This window comes from Myotis myotis, unplaced genomic scaffold, assembly GCF_014108235.1.
Source record: "Myotis myotis isolate mMyoMyo1 unplaced genomic scaffold, mMyoMyo1.p scaffold_m19_p_11, whole genome shotgun sequence".
NCBI lineage: Eukaryota > Metazoa > Chordata > Mammalia > Chiroptera > Vespertilionidae > Myotis > Myotis myotis.
In genome coordinates this window covers 13,984,352-14,008,754 of record NW_023416315.1, presented here as the reverse complement: position 1 = coordinate 14,008,754, position 24,403 = coordinate 13,984,352, and the positions used below count along the sequence as shown (strand labels likewise).

At 42.3% G+C, this 24,403-nt stretch overlaps 1 pseudogene; it reads right to left on the bottom strand.

The window, feature by feature from the left end:
- Positions 1-14,531: 14,531 nt before the first annotated feature.
- Positions 14,532-15,148, bottom strand: LOC118665842 (annotated as a pseudogene).
- Between the last annotated feature and the right edge of the window lie 9,255 nt (positions 15,149-24,403).

The following is a 24,403-nucleotide window of genomic DNA, read 5'->3' as shown; positions in this document are numbered from 1 at the left end:
ATCTACTCGCCCTCGCCATGGCCACGCTGCCGCCTCCTTCATAGAGTTCTGAATAATTAAGGGATGGGCAACAAATGGGATTAGAATATCAACTTTATCACTGAATAATTTTTTATTGGAGTCAGTGGTTTGTATTTGTGGGTAAATGAACCCCAGAATTAAACAGGGTAACTACGCAAGCTAGGGCAGGCCTCCCAGTTGGAAACTGTCCCTGGAAACCATGCATCTTGGGAAAACAGAGCCAATAGTATGAGAGGAGGCTGCTGCTAAGAGGAGAAACAGAGGGGCTGAGCAATGTATCTGGGTTCCTACTCCCATACTCATCACTGAAAAGTTGCTCCTCCTCCTCCTCCCAGCCTCTTGTCCCTCCCCACTCCTGGGGAGGAGTGAGTCATAGAGGAAGGAGAAGTCAGAAATCTTCTATGTGGTGATGATTTTTTTCATTCTAGTAAGTACATGTAATGCACTTAGCACTTAGCACAATAATAAGTGCTCAATAAAAGTTGGCTGTTACTATTAGGATTCTGGCTATAGCCTGTCAATAACACCAGAGACTACTTCACCTTCACCAGGGTGGCTTCTCTAATTATATCTGCCCTTAGCGGATGTGTGACCCCCAGCATGTCACTTAAGCTCCCTAAGCCTCAGTATCATCCTCTGCATTCATAATAGTACCTACCCTATAATGGGGAGGACTACATGATTTAAGTGTAAAGAACTTAGCAGGGTGCCTAGAACATAGTAAATATTCAACGGTGACTATTGCTGTTATAAAAAGAACTTGGGAGTCTAGAGCAAAATTAAAACTGAGACATAATTGATTTAGAAGAGGCATGTAAAGGAAAGGCTCCATTAGAATTACAGCAATAGCTCCCACTGATCCACAATCTAGACCCCTTTTCCCATCATTGTCCATAAAATGAGGGGAAACTTAGTTTGGTGTTCCCCTTGGGAAGATAACGACATTCTTCCTTGAATTGACTACATCCCTCCTAGGATATATTATTAGGGAAAAGGGAACTGTGTGTTAATTTGCTAGGGCTGCTATAACAAAGTACCATAGACTGGGTGCTTACACAACAGAAATTGATTTCCTCACAGTTCTGGACACCAGAAGTCTAAGATCAAAGGGTCAGCAGGGCTGGGTTCTTCCAAGGCCTCTCCATGGCATGTAGATGGCTATCTTCTCCCTGAGTCTTCCCGTTGTCTTTTCTCTGTGCATGGCTGTGTCCTAATTGCCTCTTCTTATAAGGACACCAGTCATAAAGGATTAAAGCCCACTCTAATGACCTCATTTAACCTTAATTACCTCTTTGAAGACTCTGTGTCCAAATACAGTCACATTCTGAGGTATTTTAGCATATTAATTTGAGGGACACAATTCAGCCCATAACAAAGTGTGAAGAAATTGAAACTATATTGCAGTAGTATATTGGTATTGGGGCGTGTGTGTGTATGTGTGTGTGTGTGTGTGTGTGTGAGAGTGTGAGAGAGAGAGAGAGAGAGAGAGAGAGAGAGAGAGAGAGAGAGTCTTAGGCACAGGCAAGGCCCCAGATACCATGGAGTACAGATAAGCCATGCCTGTTTCCCTTCCCAAATTCCTGACCAACTTGACCAGTGTGGCTGGCTCAGTGGTTGAGCATTGACCTATGAACCAGGAGATCACGGTTCAATTCCCAATCAGGGCAGATGCCCAGGTTTCGGGCTTGATCCCCAGTAGGGGGTATGCAGACGGCAGCCAATCAATGATTCTCTCTCAATCATTGATGTTTCTATTTCTCTCCCTCTCCCTTTCTCTCTGAAATCAATCAATAAAAAATAATAATGACCATGAGCAAATTAAAAAGTTGTTTAAGCTGTTGTTAGGCAATAATTTGTCATGTGACAATAAGTAACCAGTTAGAGGCACATTCCCCTCGCCTCCAAAAAAAGGGGGGGAATCTGAATCTTATCAAACCTTTAAATACAACACATAATTCTACCTACCAGTGCAGGATTAAAAAACATGTTAGGGGGACATAACACCACAGAAATACAATCAGAAAAATCCAGAACATAGAAATGTCTGCAGGGCAAATGGTTTTTTCAACAACAACAACAACAAAGTTGCAAGAAGAGAAAAAAGAAGGGGAATTTGAGGTTAAAAGACTGGTGAGACAGATCAACCAAGCAAAACTCAATATGTGGGCTTCATTTGGACCCTGATTTAGACAATTCAAAACAAAAATATTACTTATGGTACAATTGGGAAAATTGGGATGCTTATTGAATATTTGATGGTGTTAAAATTAAAGTTAATCTTTTTAAGTTTGATAATGTTGGGGTTATATTAAAAGATATAGATGCTGAAGTATATAGATAAAATGATATACAGATTTTTTTGTCAGAATAATCATAAGGCTACAGAAATGGATCAGTCATGGTATTGCCCCTTGAAGCTCATGGACTAGTGGTAAATAAAGCATGTACAGTACACAAATGAAGTAAAAGGAGAAAAAATGTCAAGTATCACACAAAAAAATAGGCTGTGTATCTAGGGCAAAGTTTCAAAAAAGAGTTTATTTTTGCGGAATCCATTTCCACCCAACAATGACTAAGATGCTTTACTCATCATCTAAACCATAGCCTAGCACAGTGATGGCGAACCTTTTGAGCTCGGCGTGTCAGCATTTTGAAAAACCCTAACTTAACTCTGGTGCTGTATCACATATAGGAACTTTTTGATATTTGCAACCATAGTAAAACAAAGATTTATATTTTTTATATTTATTTTATATATTTAAATGCCACTTAACAAAGAAAAATCAACCAAAAAAAATGAGTTTGCATGTCACCTCTGACACGTGTGTCATAGGTTCGCCATCACTGGCCTAGCATGATATAGGTTTGAACTTATATGCAAAATATGACCTCCACTATTTGAAAAACTCTATGTGCTAAGATGGCTGCAACTTTCTCAACATTACATTGACACAAGAGAGTGTCAACTTCATGTATCTACTTTATGGTTGTCTTTGTCAGCTCAGGCTGCCATAACAAAATACCATGACTGGGTGGCTTAAACAACAGGCATTGGTTTCCACAGTTCTGGGAAGTCCAAGATCAAGGTGTCAGCTGATTCCGTTGCTGATGACAGCTCTCTTCCTTGCTCCTAGATAGCAACCTCTGGCTATGTCCTCACATGGGGAGAGAGAGTACCTTGATGTCTTTTCTCTAATCCCCACTTGAGGGCCCCATCCTCATGATATCACCTAAACCTAATGATCTCTTAAGGGCTCTATCTCCAAATATCATCATGTTGTGGGTTAGGGCTTTAACATATGGATTTCAGGAGGGCACAATCCATAGCAATGGTCTACTTCAGTGAATCTTCAAGGTATGGGCCACAGACCCTACTGCATCAGAATCAACTGTTGAACTTTAAAACAATAATTCAGTATCAGAAACCTTGCCCTAGCTTCCGACTTTTTTAAAAAAAAAAAATCTTTATTGTGGAAAGTATTACGTTTCCCCTTTTTCTCCCATTGACCTCGTCCAGCCTCTGAGCTTCTGACTTTTTAAATGCTCCAGGTCATTCTCTGGAGCACTCCAGATGAGAACCACTGACTAAGAATGGCCCGTTCATTAGAGGTGGCCACACCTGGGGGGAGGGTCAACTTAAACATTGCATTTTATAAGGTCAGTATTTCCAATCCCCAATTTCTACTTTCTACTTTTGGTTTTGAATTTATCTTGCATTTTCCTTTTGTTTTTATAGTTCAAAGACGGATTGGTGACAAACCTCTTCATTCTGGGTCATGGCACCAAACCTTCTCTCCTTGAGCAGATACTGGTTCTTCCACTTCTCATAATCTCCCACACCTGAACACATTCACTATTTTGTAGACATCTGAGTTAATCCAGCCCAGACCTGAATTATTTTCTTTGGCTGAAGCATCTTAGAAAGCAGCATGAATTTCTGGTGTTTTAACTTTTTTTTTTTTTCTTCCCAGAATGAGAAAACTCTTCTTCAACACAGGACTTTTGTATTTTCTTCCCTGGTCTTCTAACTTTCTTTAACAGCTTTGCACCCATCCAAGAGAAATGTTTGTTAGAATATAAATTCCTTATAAATTGTGGCTTTGCTTTCATTCGCTAAAATGTGCATTTCATGGGATTAATTAATAAAATACTTCTGAGTCTTGGAATAGATTTCCAAGGTGCTACAATTAACTGTTGATTTCTTGCAAGCTGATTTTTTAATTTGTTGAAATTTTGCCTCTTCCCCTTTATATCACTGTGTGCCTACCCTGCTTCCAACCACCAGCCTAAACGACTGAGTGCTCTGTCCCCAGGCACAGTGAATGACAGCACAAAAGGAAAATGCACATTCTCTACCTTCAGGATTAAAATGCAGACGGGGAGCACAAGATTATAAAACATTGTAAGTTTTGAGCATGTTCCATGTTTTTGTATATACAGTAATGACCATGTCCCAAGTTTCTCCTTTATTCGAACCTTTGTTCGTCTGCCGGGTTCATTGATTAAACTGAGTGATTTGTTTTCTTCAGTCCTCTTGGGCCAGGTGTGGGCTATCAGAGAAGGCAATCTGGCACCTTCTCAGGGGCCTATGAAACACCCTGAGATTTACATAAATGTGCAGGAAAGGGAAGGGAGAAGCCGTGGTCTCTGTCATTGAAACTGCTGCGCAAAGCTCAGGCATCACTGGAGCATTTACTGAGGGACCGGTGTTATCCTTTCCCTGTCTCAGGGGTAATCCCGTTCAGCCCCACCCAAGAGCAAGTCCTTCCCCTTTCCCATCCCCCATGCCACCCCCAGGGCCCCACCTTCCTTCTTAAAGGCTGATGAGCATTTCAGGACGTTGCAAGGAGGGGTTGTCCATAAGAACAGAGAGGACAGAGAATAAACAATTTCTCCTGCCTGTCAGGCAATAGAGAAAGGCTGGTTGCTGCCAAGGGTAAGTCCTCATGAGAGACCTGCTGGGAGGCAACTAGCATAGCCCTTGGCACAGGCAAAATATAGGGCTTACTTAGATGCAAGCTGGCACTCAAACCCCATTCTCCTCTCCTGGCCCCACCACCTCTCTCTCATCACTTCCCTTCTATTGCCCTGATGCCTCAGGCTGGGAAATACTCTCTCAGTCTGGAGAGCTTTGCTGTTACTCTTGATCAGTGGTTCTCAACCTTGGCTGCACATTAGAATCACCTGGGAATCTTTTTAAAATCCTGATTTCTGGGCCTCATCCTCTGGAAATTCCGTTTCTTTGTTACTAATGTTGTGGCCCCACCCCATAACAAAGAAACAGAATTTCCGGAGGATGGAGGCCCAGAAATCAGGATTTTAAAAAGATTCCCAGGTGATTGTAATGTGCAGCCAAGGTTGAGAACCACTGCTCTTGACGTTTCCTCTGAAAACTGTTGCCTATCTTCTCCAGTCCACTAAAGGCCTACAGGGTCGGCCCACACCAGTGATGGCGAACCTATGACACGCAAACTCATTTTTTTGGTTGATTTTTCTTTGTTAAGTGGCATTTAAATATATAAAATAAATATCAAAAATATAAATCTTTGTTTTACTATGGTTGCAAATATCAAAAAAATTTCTATATGGGACACGGCACCAGAGTTAACTTAGGGTTTTTCAAAATGCTGACACGCCGAGCTCAAAAGGTTCGCCATCACTGCCCTACACCAACGGTTTTCAAATGTTGCCTGTATCTCTGTCACCTGGAGAGCTTGTTAAGACACAGACTGCTGGGCTTCATCCTCAGAATTGCTGAGGCAGTAGGTCTTGGGGTGGGACCCAAGAATTTGTCTTTCTAACAAGTACCCAGGTGATGCCCAGGTGATGCTGATGTTGCTGATCTGAGGGTTGCACTTTGAGAACCACTGGCCAGGCTTTTGAAACTCCAAAATTCTGTGCTTTCTGCTCTCAAGTCCCATCCCTTAGGTATGAGCAAAGAATGACTTATCTGTTCAAATGGGGAGATGCTGCAAAGGGGAGAAAGGAAATCTGGGCAACAAAAAAATAAATAAATCAATGTTTTCAAAACATCAAAAAAAGCCCACCACTCACTAAATGGAAAATTTTCAGTAATAATGCAACCCCTTTGTAATGCTTTTAATTTGGAAGAGTGGTGCTTAAGTACTTGAAAAACCTTCCTTTTTTTAAAAAAATATATTTTATTGATTTTTACAGAAAGGAAGGGAGCAAGAGAGAGTGTGTTAGAAACATCGATGACAGAGAAACAGATCAGCTGCCTCCTGCACACCTCCTACTGGGGATGTGCCTGCAAACAAGGTACATGCCCTTGACCGGAATCGAACCTGGGACCTTTCAGTCCGCAGGCCGATGCTCTATCCACTGAGCCAAACCGGTTAGGGCTTGAAAAACCTTTATTGGATAGTGCAAAATAATGTTTCCTCTTCTTCTTGAATCTTCTATCTGCTCCTACCAAGTATATCTTGGAGTATAGAAGGGAACAAGTCCTTCCACAACTTCATGGTCTTGTGTCAATTTGCATCCCAAGCCCATGGGACAGAGACCTTCGGAAGGAGACCCACAACACTGTGAGTACACTAAGGAGACCCAGGGTAGATGCCAAAGTTTTACAGGATGCCTCACCCCTGTAGGGGTTGCAGGGCCATTATTTCCACCCAGGAGGCTCTCTCTCTGTATATGTGTTCATTTCTGGGACTTTCTTTTTGAAAATGAACTTGGTGGGAATTACAGTTTCACCCCAAAAAATCCCACAAAATTTCCAGCAAACCCAAAATCATGTAGATTATATGGATGAGGTATGTTGCTTTTGGCAGAAATAAACTTATTCTGGCAGTAAACGTCTAAAAACATAATAAAAGTGCTTTTAAACATCCTGTTTTTTCCTCCTTTTGTTGACTTTTAAGCATTTCTTCTCAAGCAAGGAGTTACACAACAAGATTTGGAAGTTGCCAAACTTTTATTTTACTGGTAGTTTTATTTGGTTCTTTTTCTATGTTTCTGTGCACCTTTATCTGCTTTGAACTTTAAACTCAGGGACTATAAAGCACTCTGAGAATAGCCCAGAATGGCTAGATAACAGTCTCCTAGAGCAAAGTGAACAGCTCTGAAAAGCTAATTGCAGGCTATGAAGGTCATACATGGCCCCTGTCAGTGGGTAGGTGAGCCTTGAACCTGGGAGTACTGATGTCTATGATAACCGATCCTTGCTCCTCTTATGAAACAAACATTTCATATTCTTGTGTCTTTCTAGGTGTCCTCAAAAACGTCCATTCCCCATTTCCCATGGAAGCCAGTCTGGTGCAGGGGCTAGGAGTATGGATGCTAGAAGTAAACAACCTCATCCAGATCCTGGTTCTGCCTCCTAACTGCGGCATCTCGGGCAAAGTACAGTTTCCTTGTTTATAAAATGAGGATGATAAAGCACCCACTGCATAGGGTTGTTGTGTGGATTAAGTTAATACAGTTGAAGTGCTTACTTAGAATAGGCTTTGGTGTATAATAAATATTCAATTAAAGTTACTATTCTTTTTTAAAATATATTTTATTGATTTTTTTTTTACAGAGAGGAAGGGAGAGGGACAGAGAGTTAGAAACATTGATCAGCTGCCTCCTGCACACCCCCCAACTGGGGATGTGCCTGCAACCGAGGTACATGCCCTTGACCGGACTCAAACCCGGAACCCTTCAGTCTGCAGGCCGACGCTCTATCCACTGAGCCAAACTGGCCAGGGCTAAAGTTGCTATTCTTAACATGAACTTGCTCTTGCCTTGTCGTGTAAATTAGATTGTGATATGAGACTACACCTATGAGCATTTTTTCTGGCTTCCAAACTGAATTAGTGGAAGCATAGATAGGAGAGGTAGTTTTCAAAGGATGGTGTCCAAGGGCTACTGGTTGACAACATAGCTAAGATTCTGTACAGCCAGAGGGTGCTCCGCACAACAAACACACTCAGAACGATGTAGAAGCAAAGTGAATTTTGAGAACCCTTGGCCTGTGGTTAAGAGTATTTTACCTGGTGTGATATTGTGATTTATAACAAGAAATATATATTTTGTCTTCGTCCCTGATCCTTACACAGAGTTCCCAAAACCTTGGAACCTCCTAAGTGATGAGTGATGAGACTGATACAGGTGTCTTTTGTTAAGTTAATGAAGTGACTTTTGAACCCTACCTAAAGGATGGGGGCTGATTGCCAGGGGAACCAACCCTGTAGTTAAAGGGTTCCGATTTCAGTCTCAACCCCTTGACTCAAGGGAAGGGAAAAGCCACTGCAGCTTGAGTTCAATCACCAATGGCCAATGATTTAGTCAATCATGCTTAAGTATTGAAGCCTGCATCAAAAGGACAGGGTTTGGAGAGCTTCCAGCTTGGTAAACAGGTGGAGATTAGCAGAGAGTGGCATCCTCAGAGCGGGTGTGAAAGCTTCACACCTTTTACTTTTTTTTTTTTTATATTTTATTGATTTTTTACAGAGAGAAAGGGAGAGAGAGATAGAGAGCTAGAAACATCGATGAGAGAGAAACATCGATCAGCTGCCTCCTGCACATCTCCTATTGGGGATGTGCCCACAACCCAGGTACATGCCGTTGACCGGAATCGAACCTGGGACCTTTCAGTCCGCAGGCCGACGCTCTATCCACTGAGCCAAACTGGTTTCGGCACACACCTTTTACTTTTACCTTGCCCTGTGCAACTCTTCCATCTGGCTGTTTCTGCGTCACATAATCTAGTAAGTAAAGTGTTTCTCTGAGTTCTGTGAGTCACTCTAGCAAATTAATGGAACCCAAGGAGGACAGTTGTTGAAACCTCCAATCTATAGCCAGTTGCTCAGAATCACAGGTGACAACCTGTACCTAAGATGGCACCTGAAGTTGTATGTGTGTGGAGAGTGAGGGAGGGCATTCTTGTAGGGCTGGGGCCTTAACCTGTGGGATCTGATGCTCTGTGCAGGTAGATAGCATCAGAATTGAATTGAGTAGTAGGACACCTAGTTGAAGATAGACTAAGCTCTTAACTTACTTTTTAAAAAAAATTTTGTTTTATTGCTTAAAGTATCACAAAGAATATTACATATGTCTCCTTTTATTTTTCCCCCTTGACATTCCCCTGGCTTCCCCAACCTGCAATGTCTTGTGTCCATTGATTATGTCTTAACTTACTCTTACCATCATCAACATCTTAGCAGTGTCAGCTGATAGGAAGAGGGAGACAGGGGGACTAACTTGGTCAACTAGGCTGGCTCTAGAAAAGGTAATCAGTGAGGGGCTCAGTACATAAGGCAAGCTGGGATTTGATTCAGGCAATTATTAGTATCTTCAGAGAGCAAAGAAAACTGGGGAATGACTGTGTCTAGAATAGATGGTGGAATAGAGTCATGAAGGAGTCATTACTTTTAAACAACTGACTTAATTCCCAGTAGAGTCTCAGCCAGTAGGGGCTATAGAGGGGTGGATAGGAAGGCATATAGCTAGCAAAGAGCAAGACAGGGTAATTGAACCTCAGCTAACTAAGGGACAGCTCTTCACTTCTAATGAGGGAAGCTGAGGCACAAGGGCAGTATAATGATCTAGTCTAGGCCCATGGTTGGCAAACTGCGGCTCGCGAGCCACATGCGGCTCTTTGGCCCCTTGAATGTGGCTCTTCCTAAGCTTTAAGAGTACCCTAATTAAGTTAATAACAATGTACCTACTTATATAGTTTAAGTTTAAAAATTTTGGCTCTCAAAAGAAATTTCAATCGTTGTACTGTTGATATTTGGCTCTGTTGACTAATGAGCTTGCTGACCACTGATCTAGGCCACTGCAGGTTGGATATCAAATAGAGGAAGGAAGGAGAGGAAAACTGTGAAGGAGGAGACCTCATGGGCTCTCGGAGCTCTACTGTAAACCAGTACTGACCCAGCTAATCATGGCCACCAGTGACTCCAGAACTCAGAACCGAGCTCCCAGCAATATAATTACCTGGTGTCCAGGAAGGCGAGTGGTCACTGCACAGCAATTTGGGGGAGATAAGAGTAAGGAGAACATTCCTCATGATAAAGATCTGAGCTTGGAAGAGAAAGACTCTTCTCACCTGCCTCGGATATGCATGTAGTTTGTGCTTGGGAAAGAGAGTGCCTGGGTCTATCCCAGCTCTCTACTCTAGCCAGTTTTTTAACAACTCCTGAAGCAAAACAAAATGGAAAGGCTGGAGTATAAGAATAAATAAAATTACTTGGCCTGCAGACTCAGTGGAATTTCCCCAAATAGTTTACCAAATATGAAATATTTTAGGCTCAAGTTGGGATTTTTTTTTTCCTTTTTAATTTAGAAGCAACCCTGAATACACTTAAACCCTGTTATGAACTGTGTTACCAGAAGTCTGGAAGTTTACACTTCAAATTTCCTGTCATTTTTTTTCTTGCTCATTTGTTTGTAGTCATGCACTACTAACATAACGGGGGTAGAGGGGGGTAAACATCTGGGATAAATGGAAGTTTTTCTAAATTTCTTAGTGTTTTTACCTACTCATAATATTTTAATTTACTTTATGTTATTTATATTTTTCCCATTTTTAAATCATTTATATTTTCCAATTACAGTTGACATACATTATTATATTAGTTTCAGGTGTACACCCCAGTGATTAGACATTGCATAACTTATTAAGAGACCATCCCGTAAATCTTGCACCCATCTGACATCATACTTAGTTATTAGACTATTGTTGACTATATTACCTATGCTGTACTTCACATCCCCATGACTATTCTGTAACAACCAATTTGTACATTTTAATCTCTTCACCTTTTTTACCCATCCCCCAACCATCTCCCATCCGGCAACCATCACAATGTTATCTGTATCTATGAGTCTGTACCTGTTCTGCGTGCTTGTTTTTTATTTTTTAGATTCAATTGTTGATAGATATGTGTTTATTGCTATTTTGTTGTTCATATTTTTTATCTCCCCCCCCCTCCCTTCTTCAAGAAGACCCTTTAACATTTCATGTAATACTGGTTTGGTGGTGATAAACTCCTTTAGCCTTTTGTTGGCTAGGAAGCTCTTTTCTGTTCTTCAGTTCTAATTGGTAGCTTTGCTGGTAGAGTAATCTTGGTTATAGGTCCTTGCTTTTCATCACTGACTATTTCTTGCCAATCCCTGCAGGCCTAAAATGTTTTTGTTGAGTAATCAGCTGACAGTCTTTTGGGAGCTCCCTTGTAGATAACTAACTGCTTTTCTCTTGCTACTTTGAAGATTCTCTCTTTGTCTTTAAGCTTTTGCATTTTAATTATATGTCTTGGTATGGGCATCTTTGGGTTCATCTTGTTTTGGGACTCTCTGGGCTTCCTGGACTGGTATGTCTATTTCATTCATCAAGTTAGGAAAGTTTCCTGTTATTTTTTTCAAATAGGTTTTCAATTTCTTGCTCTCTTTTTTCTCCTGCCAGGGACACTTAAAATTGTCCCTGAGGCTCCTTACACTATCCTCATTTATTTGAATTCTGTTTTTCTTTTTACTGTCTTGACTGGGTATTTTTTTTGCTTCCTTATATTCCAAATTGCTGATTTGATTCTTGGCTTTATCTACTCTACTGTTGATTCCCTGTAAATTATTCTTCATTTCAGTTCGTGTCTGACGGGTCTTTTTTAATGTTGTTGAGGTTCTCACTAAGTTCACTGAGTGTTTTGAACTCTGCGTCTGGTAGATTGCTTGTTTCCATTTTGTTGAGTTCTCTTTTCTGGAGTTCTGTTCTGTCCTTTCATTTGGGCCATGCTTCTTTGTCTCATTTTGGCAGCCTCCTTGTGTTTGTTTCCATGTATTAGGCAGAGCTGCTACATCTCTCAGGCTTGGTAGAGTGGCCTAGTATAGCAGGTGTTCTGTAGGGTCCAGTGCCACAGCCTCCCCAGTCACCCTAGCTCAAGGTATACCCTCCCTCCCAGTGTGGGCTGTGTATATTCACCTCTTGTAGACGAGTCTTTTGTTGTTGTTGTTAATCCTCACCCAAGGATATTTTTTACATTGATTTTTTAAAAAAGAGAGTGGAAGGGAGGGAGGAAGAGTGGAGAGAGAGAGAGAGAGAGAGAGAGAGAGAGAGAGAGAGAGAGAGAGAGAGATTGAGAGAGAGAGAGAAAGAGAGAGAGAAATATTGTGAAAATGACACATCAACTGATTGCCTCCCACATACGCCCTGACAGGGGCTGGGGATCAAGCCTGCAATCAAGGTATGTGCATGCCCTTGACCAGGAATCGAACCAATGACCCTCTAGAATGGAAGTTAATGCTCTAACCATTGGGAAGCACCAGCTAGGGCTTATAGTTGAGTCTTAATTGCTATTGGTACAGGCCCTACCCCAAAATTATAACTAAACTACAAAACAACCATCATTTTACTTCACTTTTTAAAGAGCAGGATTTACTTCAGCAAGGCTTTGGTGCTCATTGAGTCTGCCCCTTGAGTGTGCTGCTTGTGGAGGTGGTTTGGTGGTGATACTGCAAAATGATCTGAAGCTGTCCACTGGGTATGCTGGCTCTGGGGCCTCCTGGGAGGTGCAGGCCAAGGTCAGCTGCTGCCTCTGTCCTGCCCAGGGCCACCTGGCAGGAGCTACAAAGCAACTGCAGATGGCTGCTACTTGTGCTGAGCTTGGAGGTGCCCAGGCCAGGCTAAGCTGTGATACAAGGCTGGCTGTTGCTATTGCTGGGGCTGGGGCCACTTAATGAGAGGTACATGCTAAGGCCAGATGTGGCTTGTTTAAAAGATTTTAGGAAAGTCTGAAGCATGAGCCCAGACAGGCCATTCATATGGAAACAGCTTGGATGGGCCTGAAAGTTGGGTGGGGTGGGGAAATCACCAGGTGAAGAGTGTGAGCCAGGTTGATGGAGTCTCAGATACAGCCACCTGGCTGCTCTTTGGTGGGAGGGCTCATCAAAGGAACAATGGCCTCTGCCAGCACTTCTGTCAGGGAGAAAGCTGCTCCTTTAGCTCTCGCCCTGAAGCCAGATAATTCAATTCCTCCCCATATGTCTCTGATGCCTTTTAAGCTGCTTCCCAGTGCTGGAGCTCAGGGGGGGGGGGGGGGGGGGTCAGAGTTAGTTCGTATGCAGGCCCTTTAAGAGGAACTGCCTGGGACTCCAGCAGCCTCCATCTCCCTCAGTCTCAATCCCACTGGTTTTCACAGCCAGAAGTTTTAGGGATTTCTCTTTCTGGCACTGGAACTGAGGGATGGGGAACCTGGTGTGGGGTTGGGACTCCTTGCTCTTCAAGGGGGTAACTCTGCAGCCAAGATATCCCTCCCAGTTTTCATCTGCCACACGTGGGTGTGGAACCAGCCTGTTCTGAATCTCCACTTCTCCTACCAGTCTCGATGTGGCCCCTTTGATTTCCTAGTTGTAGGACTCCCATTCAGCCAGATTTCAGGTGGTTCTGAGTGATGGTTATTTCATAGTTTAGTTGTAATTTTGATGTCTTAATTTACTTTAACATCTCCTTATGGTACAGTTTAAAATATCTACTACTCCTCTTCAAGTCACATGTTTTTGGCCCTAACTTTGTTGAGCTTGTTGAGGTTTCTTGTATATAAGGTCTATTTTAGTTCTGTGCCATAGGATTTCATCTACACTTCAGCTTTGAAACAAGTTCTCTAAAGGCATTAGCTCTATCTCATCTTCTTGCTAATAAAATTATTAATAGCAGCAGCAACAACCATTTCCTTTTATTTTTTCTAAAAAGAAATGCTTTAAAGAAGTCTCTGGTTTGAAAAATGGGAGAAGCTGGTTCATGTCTTTATAGATTAAAATCTGTTCAATGTGGACTGCACACTTGGGTGTGTGTTTTTTCATAGTCATCATCTAATGATTCTTAAAAAATAAGTTATCATATTTTGGATAATATAATTCTATCTGAAATATCCTCCACCTCCCTCTGGCACAAAAACTTCAACTTAGGTATAAGATGTGAGAAGATGGTTTGGGGACAAATGGTTAAAGATAATTTCTTTGTATAGTTCATCAAAGCCTGTTTTAAAAATATTGTGCTATTAAGCTATTGTTTTTGGAGTGATAGTTATGTGGGCCTTAGAGTTTTATATAAATAATTATAACTTGCCCTACCTGGTTTGGCTCAGTGGATAGAGTGTCGGCCTGTGGACTGAAAGGTCCTAGCTTCGATTCTGGTCAAGGGCACATGCCTGGATTGCTGGTTCAATCTCCAGTAGGGGGCGAGCAGGAGGTAGCTGATGAATGATTCTCGTCATTGATGTTTCTATCTCTCTCCCCCCTCCCTTCCCCTCTGAAATCAATAAAACTATATTTTAAAAAATTATAACTTACATTTTCATTCAGTAGCACATAGATTTAATTTTATTATCTGTTATAATAGAATACAAAATGTTCTCTTATTTTGGTTTCAAGTTAGCTTTCTGTGTTCATGATCTTTATTTGATTTAAAGATCATAAAGACAGATCTTTTCTAAGTGGCCTAAAACTAGCTAGAAAAGACGCCATTATAGCTCTAATTTATTGGTTCCACATTTGCTGAATCAGCAGCTTTTTTTTTTTTTTTTTTTTTTTTTTCTTCCAGTTCATGTCTTTTATTAACCCATATACAATTACTTGTCCTCCAGTTTGGTCAGACAACATTTGCCACAGAATGCCATCCTGTCTGTTAAAGGGGCTGGCCATAAAACTCCAGCACCAGGTTCATCTGAAGAGTATTCCTGACCAAGGTGACTGATTTTGCCATTCTCATCCACTTTGTAGTATTTCAGGACAGCCAGCTTAATTCCTTTTATGCTTATTCTTTTGGCAGTGGTGTAAGACTTCTTCTTCCTTTGCTTAGCACTACCACAAAGGCTCAACACAAGATGACGAGTGGACTCTTCGAGTGTTATAATCAGACAAAATACATCCATCTTCCCATTGCTTGCCAGCAGAGATCAGTCTTTGCTGATCAGAAGAAATTCCTTTCTTATCCTGGATCTAAGTCTTCACATTTTCTATTGTATCCTTGAGAGTGATGGTCTTCCCTACAAGGGTTTTCATGAAAATCTGCATCTTGGTGGCAGTCCCATCACAGATGGAGGATCAGAAAGGCAGAGCAAGCAGGCCCACTGAATCAGAAGCTTTTATAAAGGTTTATTTAAGCGGTAAACAATGTCTTGGTCTCAAGGTTTTTATTAGTCCTACCTTTCAACTTTGTCATTATAAAGAGATTCCCTCTTGCCCAGCCGACGTGGCTCAGTGGTTGAGTATTGACCTATAAACCAGCAGGTTAGGGTTCAATTCCCAGTCAGGGCACATGCCTGGGTTGCAGGCTCAGTCTCCAGTATGGGGTGTGCAGGAGGCAGCTGATCAATGACTCTTGCTCATCATTGAGGTTTCTCTCTCTCCCTTCCCATTCCTCTAAAAAAAAAAAAAAAAAAAGATTCCCTCTTGATTTGACTAGAAATAATTTTGGTTAGGAAATAAATATTGGAAGATTTATTCTTGGTTATGGAGTTTTACTTGCAGATGATTGAAAAGTGAATGGGAGCTCTGGCTGTGACTCAGTTGGAGCATCATCTGGATAAGCCAAGGTTTGGGGGTTGAGCCTTGGTCAGAGAACACACAAGTATCAATGAATGAATGAATAAATAAGTGGAACAACAAATAGATGCTTTTCTCTTTCTCTCTCCTTCTCTCTTTCTCTCCGAAATCAATAAAAATATTTTTTAAATATTGAATAGAGTAAATGTAAATTGTTTCCTTGTGTCATCATAAAAACATGTTTAAAATAGCACTTCCAGACCAATGATGAGAGTGTGGCACAACCCAGGGATGATAATTGATTTTATTCTGTGCTCCTGAGGCCTATCTTATTTTTTTTAATCCTCACCCACGTATATTTTTTCTATTGATTTCCAGAGAGAGTGGAAGAGAGGGGCGGGGGGCGGGGAGAGAAACATCAATGTGAGAGAGACACATCGATTGGTTGCCTCCTGCATGTGCCCCAGGGCTGGGGAACTTGCAACAGAGGTATATGCCCTTGACTAGGAATCAAACCTATAACCCTTCGGTCCTCAGGCCAATGCTCCAATCACCAAGCTAAGCCAGCCAGGGCTCCTGAGTTCTATTTTTAATATAGAATATATAAATATTATAAAGGAGAAAATCCTAAATTGTGTGTGTATTTGCATGTGTATCCAGCAGTCATGAACTAATATTTGGGACACATTTTTAAGACGTGGAATTTTTGTAGAGATATAAAAAGAGGGAAAGGGGGGGAAAAAGTAAGCTTTTCAGTTTTTTCAGATCTGATAGTATTTCTTCCTATTCAGTGTTGGTAAAATGGTAAAAAGGTTTTCATTACATACAACTAAAAATGACCAGTTAAAGTGTGGAAAAAGTATTATTTTGCATAGTCAAATGCTAGGCAGGAAAATATGTCACCAGGAATTACTATAGCAAGTTTCAGTAAAGGATTGCAGAACAATAAGGCCTTGTTAATCTCATACTGGTTTATTCAAATAGTGTGTAATTCAAAGCAATTGCTGCTCCCCAGGCAGGAATTTACAATGGCCACATGAGAAGGGAGGATAATGTGTTATTCCAAGGGGAAATCAGGTCTGGAAAGGGACTAGCAGTTGGAGAACCTCATATGTCCCCAACAGCTCCAAAGCAGGCCAAGCAAAACAAAATGACTGAGAATCGCCCTGTGAAGTCAGTCTGCCTGAAGTGAGCTGTATTTCCCTTGCTTCTCTCCTGCCCTTTTGGGGATGGCAGAATGTCCCTGAGCAAGGAGCAAGGAGCAAGGGAGAAGGCAGTGAATCTCAAGTCCTAAAAAACTATCACTTTCAAAGTGACCCCTCCCTCACTTCCTGGCAAGGGTTTACAAGTTCACTTCAGAAAACTCCATCTTCCTTGTACGTACATTTATTAATGATGGTGAATACGGACCATTCACCATGCTCCCTTAGCATAAAAACATTGGACAGGAGTCAGACATGAGCCATCTGCAAGAGGAGGTGGGATCACATTTTGAACACTTTTGGTCAACAACCCTTCAGAGAACAATCCCCCAGTTTTAGGTTGTCATTTATGTAGAATTTAATGTGAACAGCTTAAAGTTCCATGATTTTTAAAAACCGAGCTTTGATTCCAATGATTGATTTACCATCATGTAATGTAAGTTACCTCCCTGAACTTCTGTGCTATTTATGTCTACATTTGTATTAGGCAAGTCTGTCAGGAACACCCAGATATGTCAGTTCCCCAGCAACATGTTGTGAGGCCATGTGGAGAGGCTAGTTTCTGAGAACTGGCTAATTAGGTACATAAATAAATAATGAGGTTGGTAAAGCCCTTATGCAGAAACCACCTGAAATGGGTGGGCCATTTTTGACCTGAGAGCTGCCTGTTAGACACTCAGGAAACTGGTAAGAAAGACCCTTAGAGGGCACAGCCCAGCAGATCTGGATTCAAATTATCTTTTCATGGTCTGGGATTCTGAGCTGCTCTTACATGTTGCAGCATGCACTTAACATTAAGGTGTTGTATGGCAGAGGCATTTATTGCTCACCAACTATCTATGTATTTCCCAATCAACCCCAGTCCTCTGTAGTTTGTTCTGTCTGACCACTGAACAGAAGTGAACACAAGCTGAAGCATAGACAAGCAGGTGTGGATGCTCCATGCATTCTCTTCCTTTACTGCCAGGATGGTGGAGACCTAAGATGTCAGGATGTCGGAGCCTCTAACAACCAGGGTTCCCTTGTCTCCCCCTCCCACCTGCATCGGTCACAAAATGAAAGCAAGAATAAATGTTTATTGTGATAAGCCAAGATTCTGGGTTTAATTTGTCACTGCAGCATAGCTTAGGCGAATACAACTGCTTTTCTAGATGTTTTTGTACAAAAGGAAAGTCCATCTGGAAAAAGGATGAGCCATCTGAGTTATGGAGTCCTTGAACAAGCCACAGAGGCTCTGCCAGGTCGCCTTTGCCTCGTGTGCCCCCAAAATTATTCCATTCACTCCCTCAGTTGCCACAGTTCCTGCAGGGTGTGGCGACTGAGGGAATGACGAAGAGCCCTGGGCAGTTGGGCTTTGATATGTGACAGTTCCCTTCTGCTGGTTTCTCTTCTTATTCACCAGCCTTCTCTTGGGGTTTTAAGCTTGCTAAACAGACGGTACAAATTAGTGAAATTATTCACTGTGGTTTTCATTTGAATAAGCTAGTTTCCGCTCCTAAGAAGGGTCTTCACAGAACAGGAAGTTTTTCTTGGATCTAGAAATGGAACTCTGCCTTCTGACATTAGTTTTTACCAACTTCTGCAAATCTCTATTTTCCTACTTCCCTGTCACAGGGTGGGGCAAGTAGAAGAGACTAGATAAAGCCAGAAACTGCTGATTAGCATAGTAGTAGAGTTAGGGCTGATTCAGTCACGACCCCTGAAAATACATTCTGCACATCAGATATTTACATTACGATTCATAACAGTAGCAAAATTACAGTTATGAAGTAGCAACAAAAATAATTTTATGGTTGGGGGTCACCACAACATGAGGAACTGTATTAAAGGGTCATGGCATTAGGAAGGTTGAGAACCACTGGAGGGAAGAAGGGGAGAGTAAAATGGCAGACCACATCCTCCCATCTGGTCATTTTATCTCCTACCTCCTCTCCCACTCTGGCCTTGGCAAGAGGTATGAAGGGCCCAGAACATTGTGATAGTAGTCCTTGACATATGTATCCCAGCTAGTATGTCTCAAAACATGTTGATATGCATCCCTCATTAGATTCTATCCATGGGAGCAGGGAACATGTCTGTGTTGTTCTTCATGCTTGCCACATAAAGGGCACCGAAGAGTATTTGAAGGAATACAGGAAGGAATACTTGATTTTCAAAACTATCAATACTTGATTTTCATAACTATCTTCTGAAGATTGAGAAAATAAAATGTAATTAATTTCCATTTTTATGGTGGACAAATGGGAATACTTAAGTATTTGTTACTTACTGGGGTCACACAAGGGTCAATTATGAAGTGGAACTAAAATCCAAATCTCCCAATTTCTATTTTCTTTCAACTATAGGACAGGTTAGACTTCAAGTCCTCTCCCTACCTCACCCCACCCAATAATATAGATCATTTATCATCACCACCATGCTGTAATGTAAATTACCACCCTGTAATTCTGTGTTATTCATGTCTACATTTGTATCAGACAAGTCTATCAGGAAAGACATCAAAATCCTAACATCATTACCCCTGGCTGGAAGCTCAGTGATTGGTGCGTTGGCCTGAGCACAAAGAGTTGCAGGTTCAATTCCTGGTCAAGGGCACATATCTGGGTTGCAGGTTCGATCCCCGGCCCCAGTCAGGGTGCGTGTGGGAGGCAACCCATCACATCGATGTTTCTCCCCCCGCTCCATCCCTTCTACTCGCTTTTAAAAAATCAATGGAGCCCTAGCTGGTTTGACTCAGTGGATACAGGGTCAGCCTGCAGACTGAATGGTCCTGGGTTCAATTTTGATCAAGGGCACATGCCCAGATTGTGGGCTCAATCTCCAGTAGTGGGCAAGCAGGAGGCAGCTGATCAGTGATTCTCATCATTGATGTTTCTATCTCTCTTTACCTCTCCCTTCCTCTCTGAAACCAATGAATGCATGGATGGGTGAAATAACTAACTAATAGCTCATTGTCTTTTGAATCAATCCTATATAATAAAGAGCTAATATGCTAATTAGGCCAGACGGCAGAATGACCTTCTGGAATGACCAGTGGGCAGGGGGCAGGGCCAGCGAGCCTGTGCTGCCAGGCCAGCCATGGCGGTCCTGGTGTTCCCCCTTTTGCAGAGGTGGTGGCAGAGGGGGCGCTTCCGCAGAGGCAGGATGGGGTGCAACCGTGTCGCCTCAACCTCCCATGGCCCCTCCCCAGCCTGCCCTCAATTGCCCCCCCCACCAGTGGGTGGGGGGTGGGGCCAGCGCTAAGGAGCAGCGAGCCTGGCTTCTGGTTGAGCAGCACTCCCCTCCCCGCTCAGCCAGAAGCCAGGCTCACAGCTGGCAAGCTCAGCGGCGTTGGCGGGAGCCTCTCCTGTCTCTGCGGCAGGTGGGCAGTAAGGGACAAGGAGTCCTGAACTGTGAGAGCCCCAGACTGCGAGAGGGTGCAGGCCGGGCTACGGAATCCCCCCTTCCCCCAGTGCATGAATTTCATGCATCGGGCCTCTAGTATAAAATAAAAGTTCATTTCTCCTAAAAAAAAAAAAAAAGTGAAACCTATTTTTCTAAGGGGAGAAACTGAGGCTCATTGAAATAACAGAACTTCTCCAGGCCCCCAAGTTTTCTTGAAACTCTTGAAGAGGACACATATATGGGCAACTCTGTTGTTAGTGCTTAATCTTTCTAAAAAATCCCAGAAACCAGAGCGTCTGGTCAAGTGCTCTACTGGAGCAGCAGGCTTTAGAAAAACAAGAAAAATCCCACTGTGATGAAAAAGATTCATTTGTTTTCAGGTTGTGGCCCTTCCGTCCTCAGGGTGGCCCCTGCCCTATTGCCTGTGTCTTCAGCTTCGATTGATAATCTTCCACCCACACAAGCCTTGTCATTCACTGGGACCCTACAATGAGGGTAAGGTGTAAACCTGAAAGAAGCTTTTAAGGACAAAACTGAGTTGGGGATGGGGGAGAAAGATGAAAAGAAAAGCAATGAAGAGATCCCATGGTTGGCTTAGTGAATGAGCATGTGTTGGGAAGGCCCAGCAGATGGAAGGCCTGCTGAGTGTGATTTTGGAGGCCAAGACAGTGCCTTTGGTTTTGTGGTATAGCTTCCAGTGGGAGAGCTCACTGCCCAGTGCACTGTGACTAGGATGGCCAGCTGTGAACACCCTCCCTGTCAAGATTTCTTTTATGTGCTTGCACTGCCAGATCTCAGTGTTCCCAGATATAAGGCTTGGGCTTTGCAGTATATCCCCTGAGGAGTAAGTAGCAGCTGCCAGAAAAGAACTTGATGCCCCAGCTTGGAGGTAGAGTAGATGATGAGAGCAAGTTTTTCTGGAAGAGAAAATGAGATGCCCTGCAGGCCAACCTTTAAAAACTGCAAGGTGCTAAGCTAATGGGAGAGGGCTAGATAGGTGGGCTTTCTTGCAAAGGAGGAAACCTCAGAACTGCTGGCTTAGCTCCTGAAGGGAGTTGCAAGATTCTCTTTGCACATCTGAAAGCTGCATAGTTCAAAATTCTCTTTGGCAAATGTTTCTGATACAGGGCTGAGGTCATAGGCTCTAGAGGCTGACTCAGGTTGGAGGCCTGGCTCTGACACTTCTCTGGGTTATCTGGTGCAATTTTCTCCTCTGGAACATGGGGATAATACCCTCTGTCTTACTGGATTGTGATAGTTAGATAGTGCTTGTAAAATACCTAGCAGTGTCCAAGCATACAATAGCTCAATAAGTGGTTAGGTATTGACTGGAGATTATACATATGCATATATATTATATATACATATATAATCAGAAAATAGCTACCAATTATTGAGCTCCTAGTGTGTGCAGGGCATCTACATTATATGTATTAATTAGCTCATTTAATCCTAAGAGGAACACACTACAGTTCACATATTCACCATCCTCATTTTACAGATGAGGAAATGGAAGCTTAGAGATTAAGGAACTAGTGCAAGGTCACAGCCTAGTGTCATGGGCAGGTGCAGAGAGGAGACTCTTTGGATGTCAAGAAAAGAAGCACTGGGAAGGTGGACTGAATTTTACATTTTATCCTCTTCTCGTTAACAGCTCTGTGAAGATAAATTATGCTTTTGTCATTAAAAAATAATACACTAGAGGGTGCCAAATACACAACCTGTGACTTTAAAAATGATAATACAGTTCCCAGTGATACAAGACATATAATTAGTAATGGGTTCAAGCCAAAGGGCCCTCCCAAAAAGTGTATGACGCAGTTTATAATTAAGAGGCTACATTTCTATTCCCTCAATTAAAAAAAAAGAAACTCATGCTTTATATTGAGCAACTTATAATTAGTCTCTACTTTATACTGAGTGTTATTCAAAGAGCCTTTCAGGTAGGTGTTTAATTTCTCTTTGCTCTGCCTGCTGAGTGGCAAAGTGAAAGGGTAGAATAATCTGGTCAGAGTAGGGTAACCTGGATGAAATAAATTTTTAAAAATTGCACTGCAATATATTTTATTTTTTAAAATTTAGCAAAATAAAACATTTGCATATATTTTTAAAAGGAAAAACTCATACCCAAGAGTTTAAAATGAATAGAAATGCAACCCTATCCTCAACCTTAAATTCAAGAGGGAACAACTTTTACAGGTAACTAGATTCCTAAACAATGTTTGATTCTATTTCTTGATTTATCAAACTGACATTATTTTTCCTTTATGAAAACTGAGGACTTAGCTAACAGAATATCCACCTCTTTGTGATTTTGTGGAAATCAGTCACAAAGACAGTTTACAAAATAGTTTTTATTTTTCCCACTACTACATGAACAATATTTCATCATTGTAGAACATTTTAAACATAAAGAGGAAATTAACATTTTGATGCATATCCTTACACATTTTTTGCACTATATATTAAAGCATATGATGCTCATCTTTTTATGTCATTCAATATTCTCCCATTTCCCTTTTTTTATTGTAGTATCTTCTAGCTACACTAATAAAAGAGAAAGATGCAAATTGACCATACCTTCACAATGCCCACCAGCCAATCAGGAGTGAGTATGCAAATTAAACCCATCACCTCTGTGGAGACTGACAGCAGGGAGGAGGCAGCTCCCAGCACTGCACAGCCTGTTTGGCCGTTGCCACGGCGACCTAGGGGCAGGCAAGCGCAGCCCGCAGGCAGCACCCAACACGGCCTGCTTGGCAGTCACTGTGGTAGAGAGCAGGCAGGCCCCACAGAGAGCAGAGAACCACAGGGAGCGGGCCTAAGCCGTCAGTAGGACATCCCCTGAAGGCTCCCGGATTGGAGAGGGTGCAGGTCAGGCTGAGGGACACACACACACACACACACACACACACCGTGCATGAATTTTGTGCACCAGGCCTGTAGTTTATATATAAAAGGCTACTATGAAAAATGTCCCCTCAGGAGTTCAACTGGAGACTGGGAGTTTGATCACTCGCTATGACATGCACTGACCACCAGTGGGCAGCGCGGAGCAAAGGAAGGCCCGGGCCGGCAGCCAGAAGGCCCCAATCGGTCCTGATTGCCAGCCATGCTTAGGGACCATGCACGAATTTCATGCACCGGGCCTCTAGTACTTACACCAGTGGGCAGCGCGGAGCAAAGGAAGGCCCGGGCCGGCAGCCAGAAGGCCCCAATCGGTCCTGATTGCCAGCCATGCTTAGGGACCATGCACGAATTTCATGCACCGGGCCTCTAGTACTTACACAAAAGGTATCTTTTGTAAAGTATAAGGAATCCAGATCTTCAACTGGATTGGGAATCAGATAATTTCACTGCACAGAGGGAATTGTGTTTGATGGTATCATCCAACCTCAGTTAAACTGTGTCTGAAGGGGCAAGAATTTAAGAGAGTCCTGCAGGGATTGTAGAAATCAATTGAAACTTAGGTTAAGAACTCAGTCTGGAAAGAAAAGTTCTAATTATTCTTCAACATCTCAAGACTCAGTGGAGCATGAATGAGTCAGTCAGTCATGAGTTTATAGGTTTTATAAGTAATGACCTTGTCCATTTTTCAGTGGAAGATAATCTCTTTCATGATGTTTCTTTTTCATTCCCTTATAAATTATCACAAGAAGTACAGACAAGTACTACAGTCACCAGTGCAACTAAAAAAAATCCCCCAAAACTTTAAGACCCGTCTCTGCCCCTTTGCCTGATTCCAAACGGTAGGGGGCAAGTTTTGGGAAAGCATTACGGCCTCGCGTCAGATAGCAACCTAAAATGAACCTGGGAAGAGGCTAGTCTATCTCTACATTCCCTGTGAAATAAAACTGCACATAACTTGGGCTTGCCCATCATCCCAACAGAATACTCATCCAGTACAAAGTTCTGCACAAAAGAGGGGTCAAGTTCAATAAAAGCATAAAATTCCTTAGGAACTAGGAGCCTGGGATTTGGAAAACATGCTCAAGAGACATCCAACACCAGCTCATTTAGGTGGGAGAAAGCCATTCCCATGGGCATGGAGAATCAAAAACACTTCCCTAACCCAACACAACATGGCACTGAGCAAACAGGCGCCCAATAAATCCACATCGCTTTTTATTTACTCTTACTTAACCTTTATGCTGGATACCACGCTGTGCCAGGCATTTTTTAAGGGCTTTGCATGGCTTACCTCATTTGACCCATTAACAAAGAGGCTCAAGAGAGATTAACGTTTTCGATCTGGACACAGCTGTTAAGGGGTGGGGGAGTCAGAATTCAAACACAGGTCCGTCCCAAGG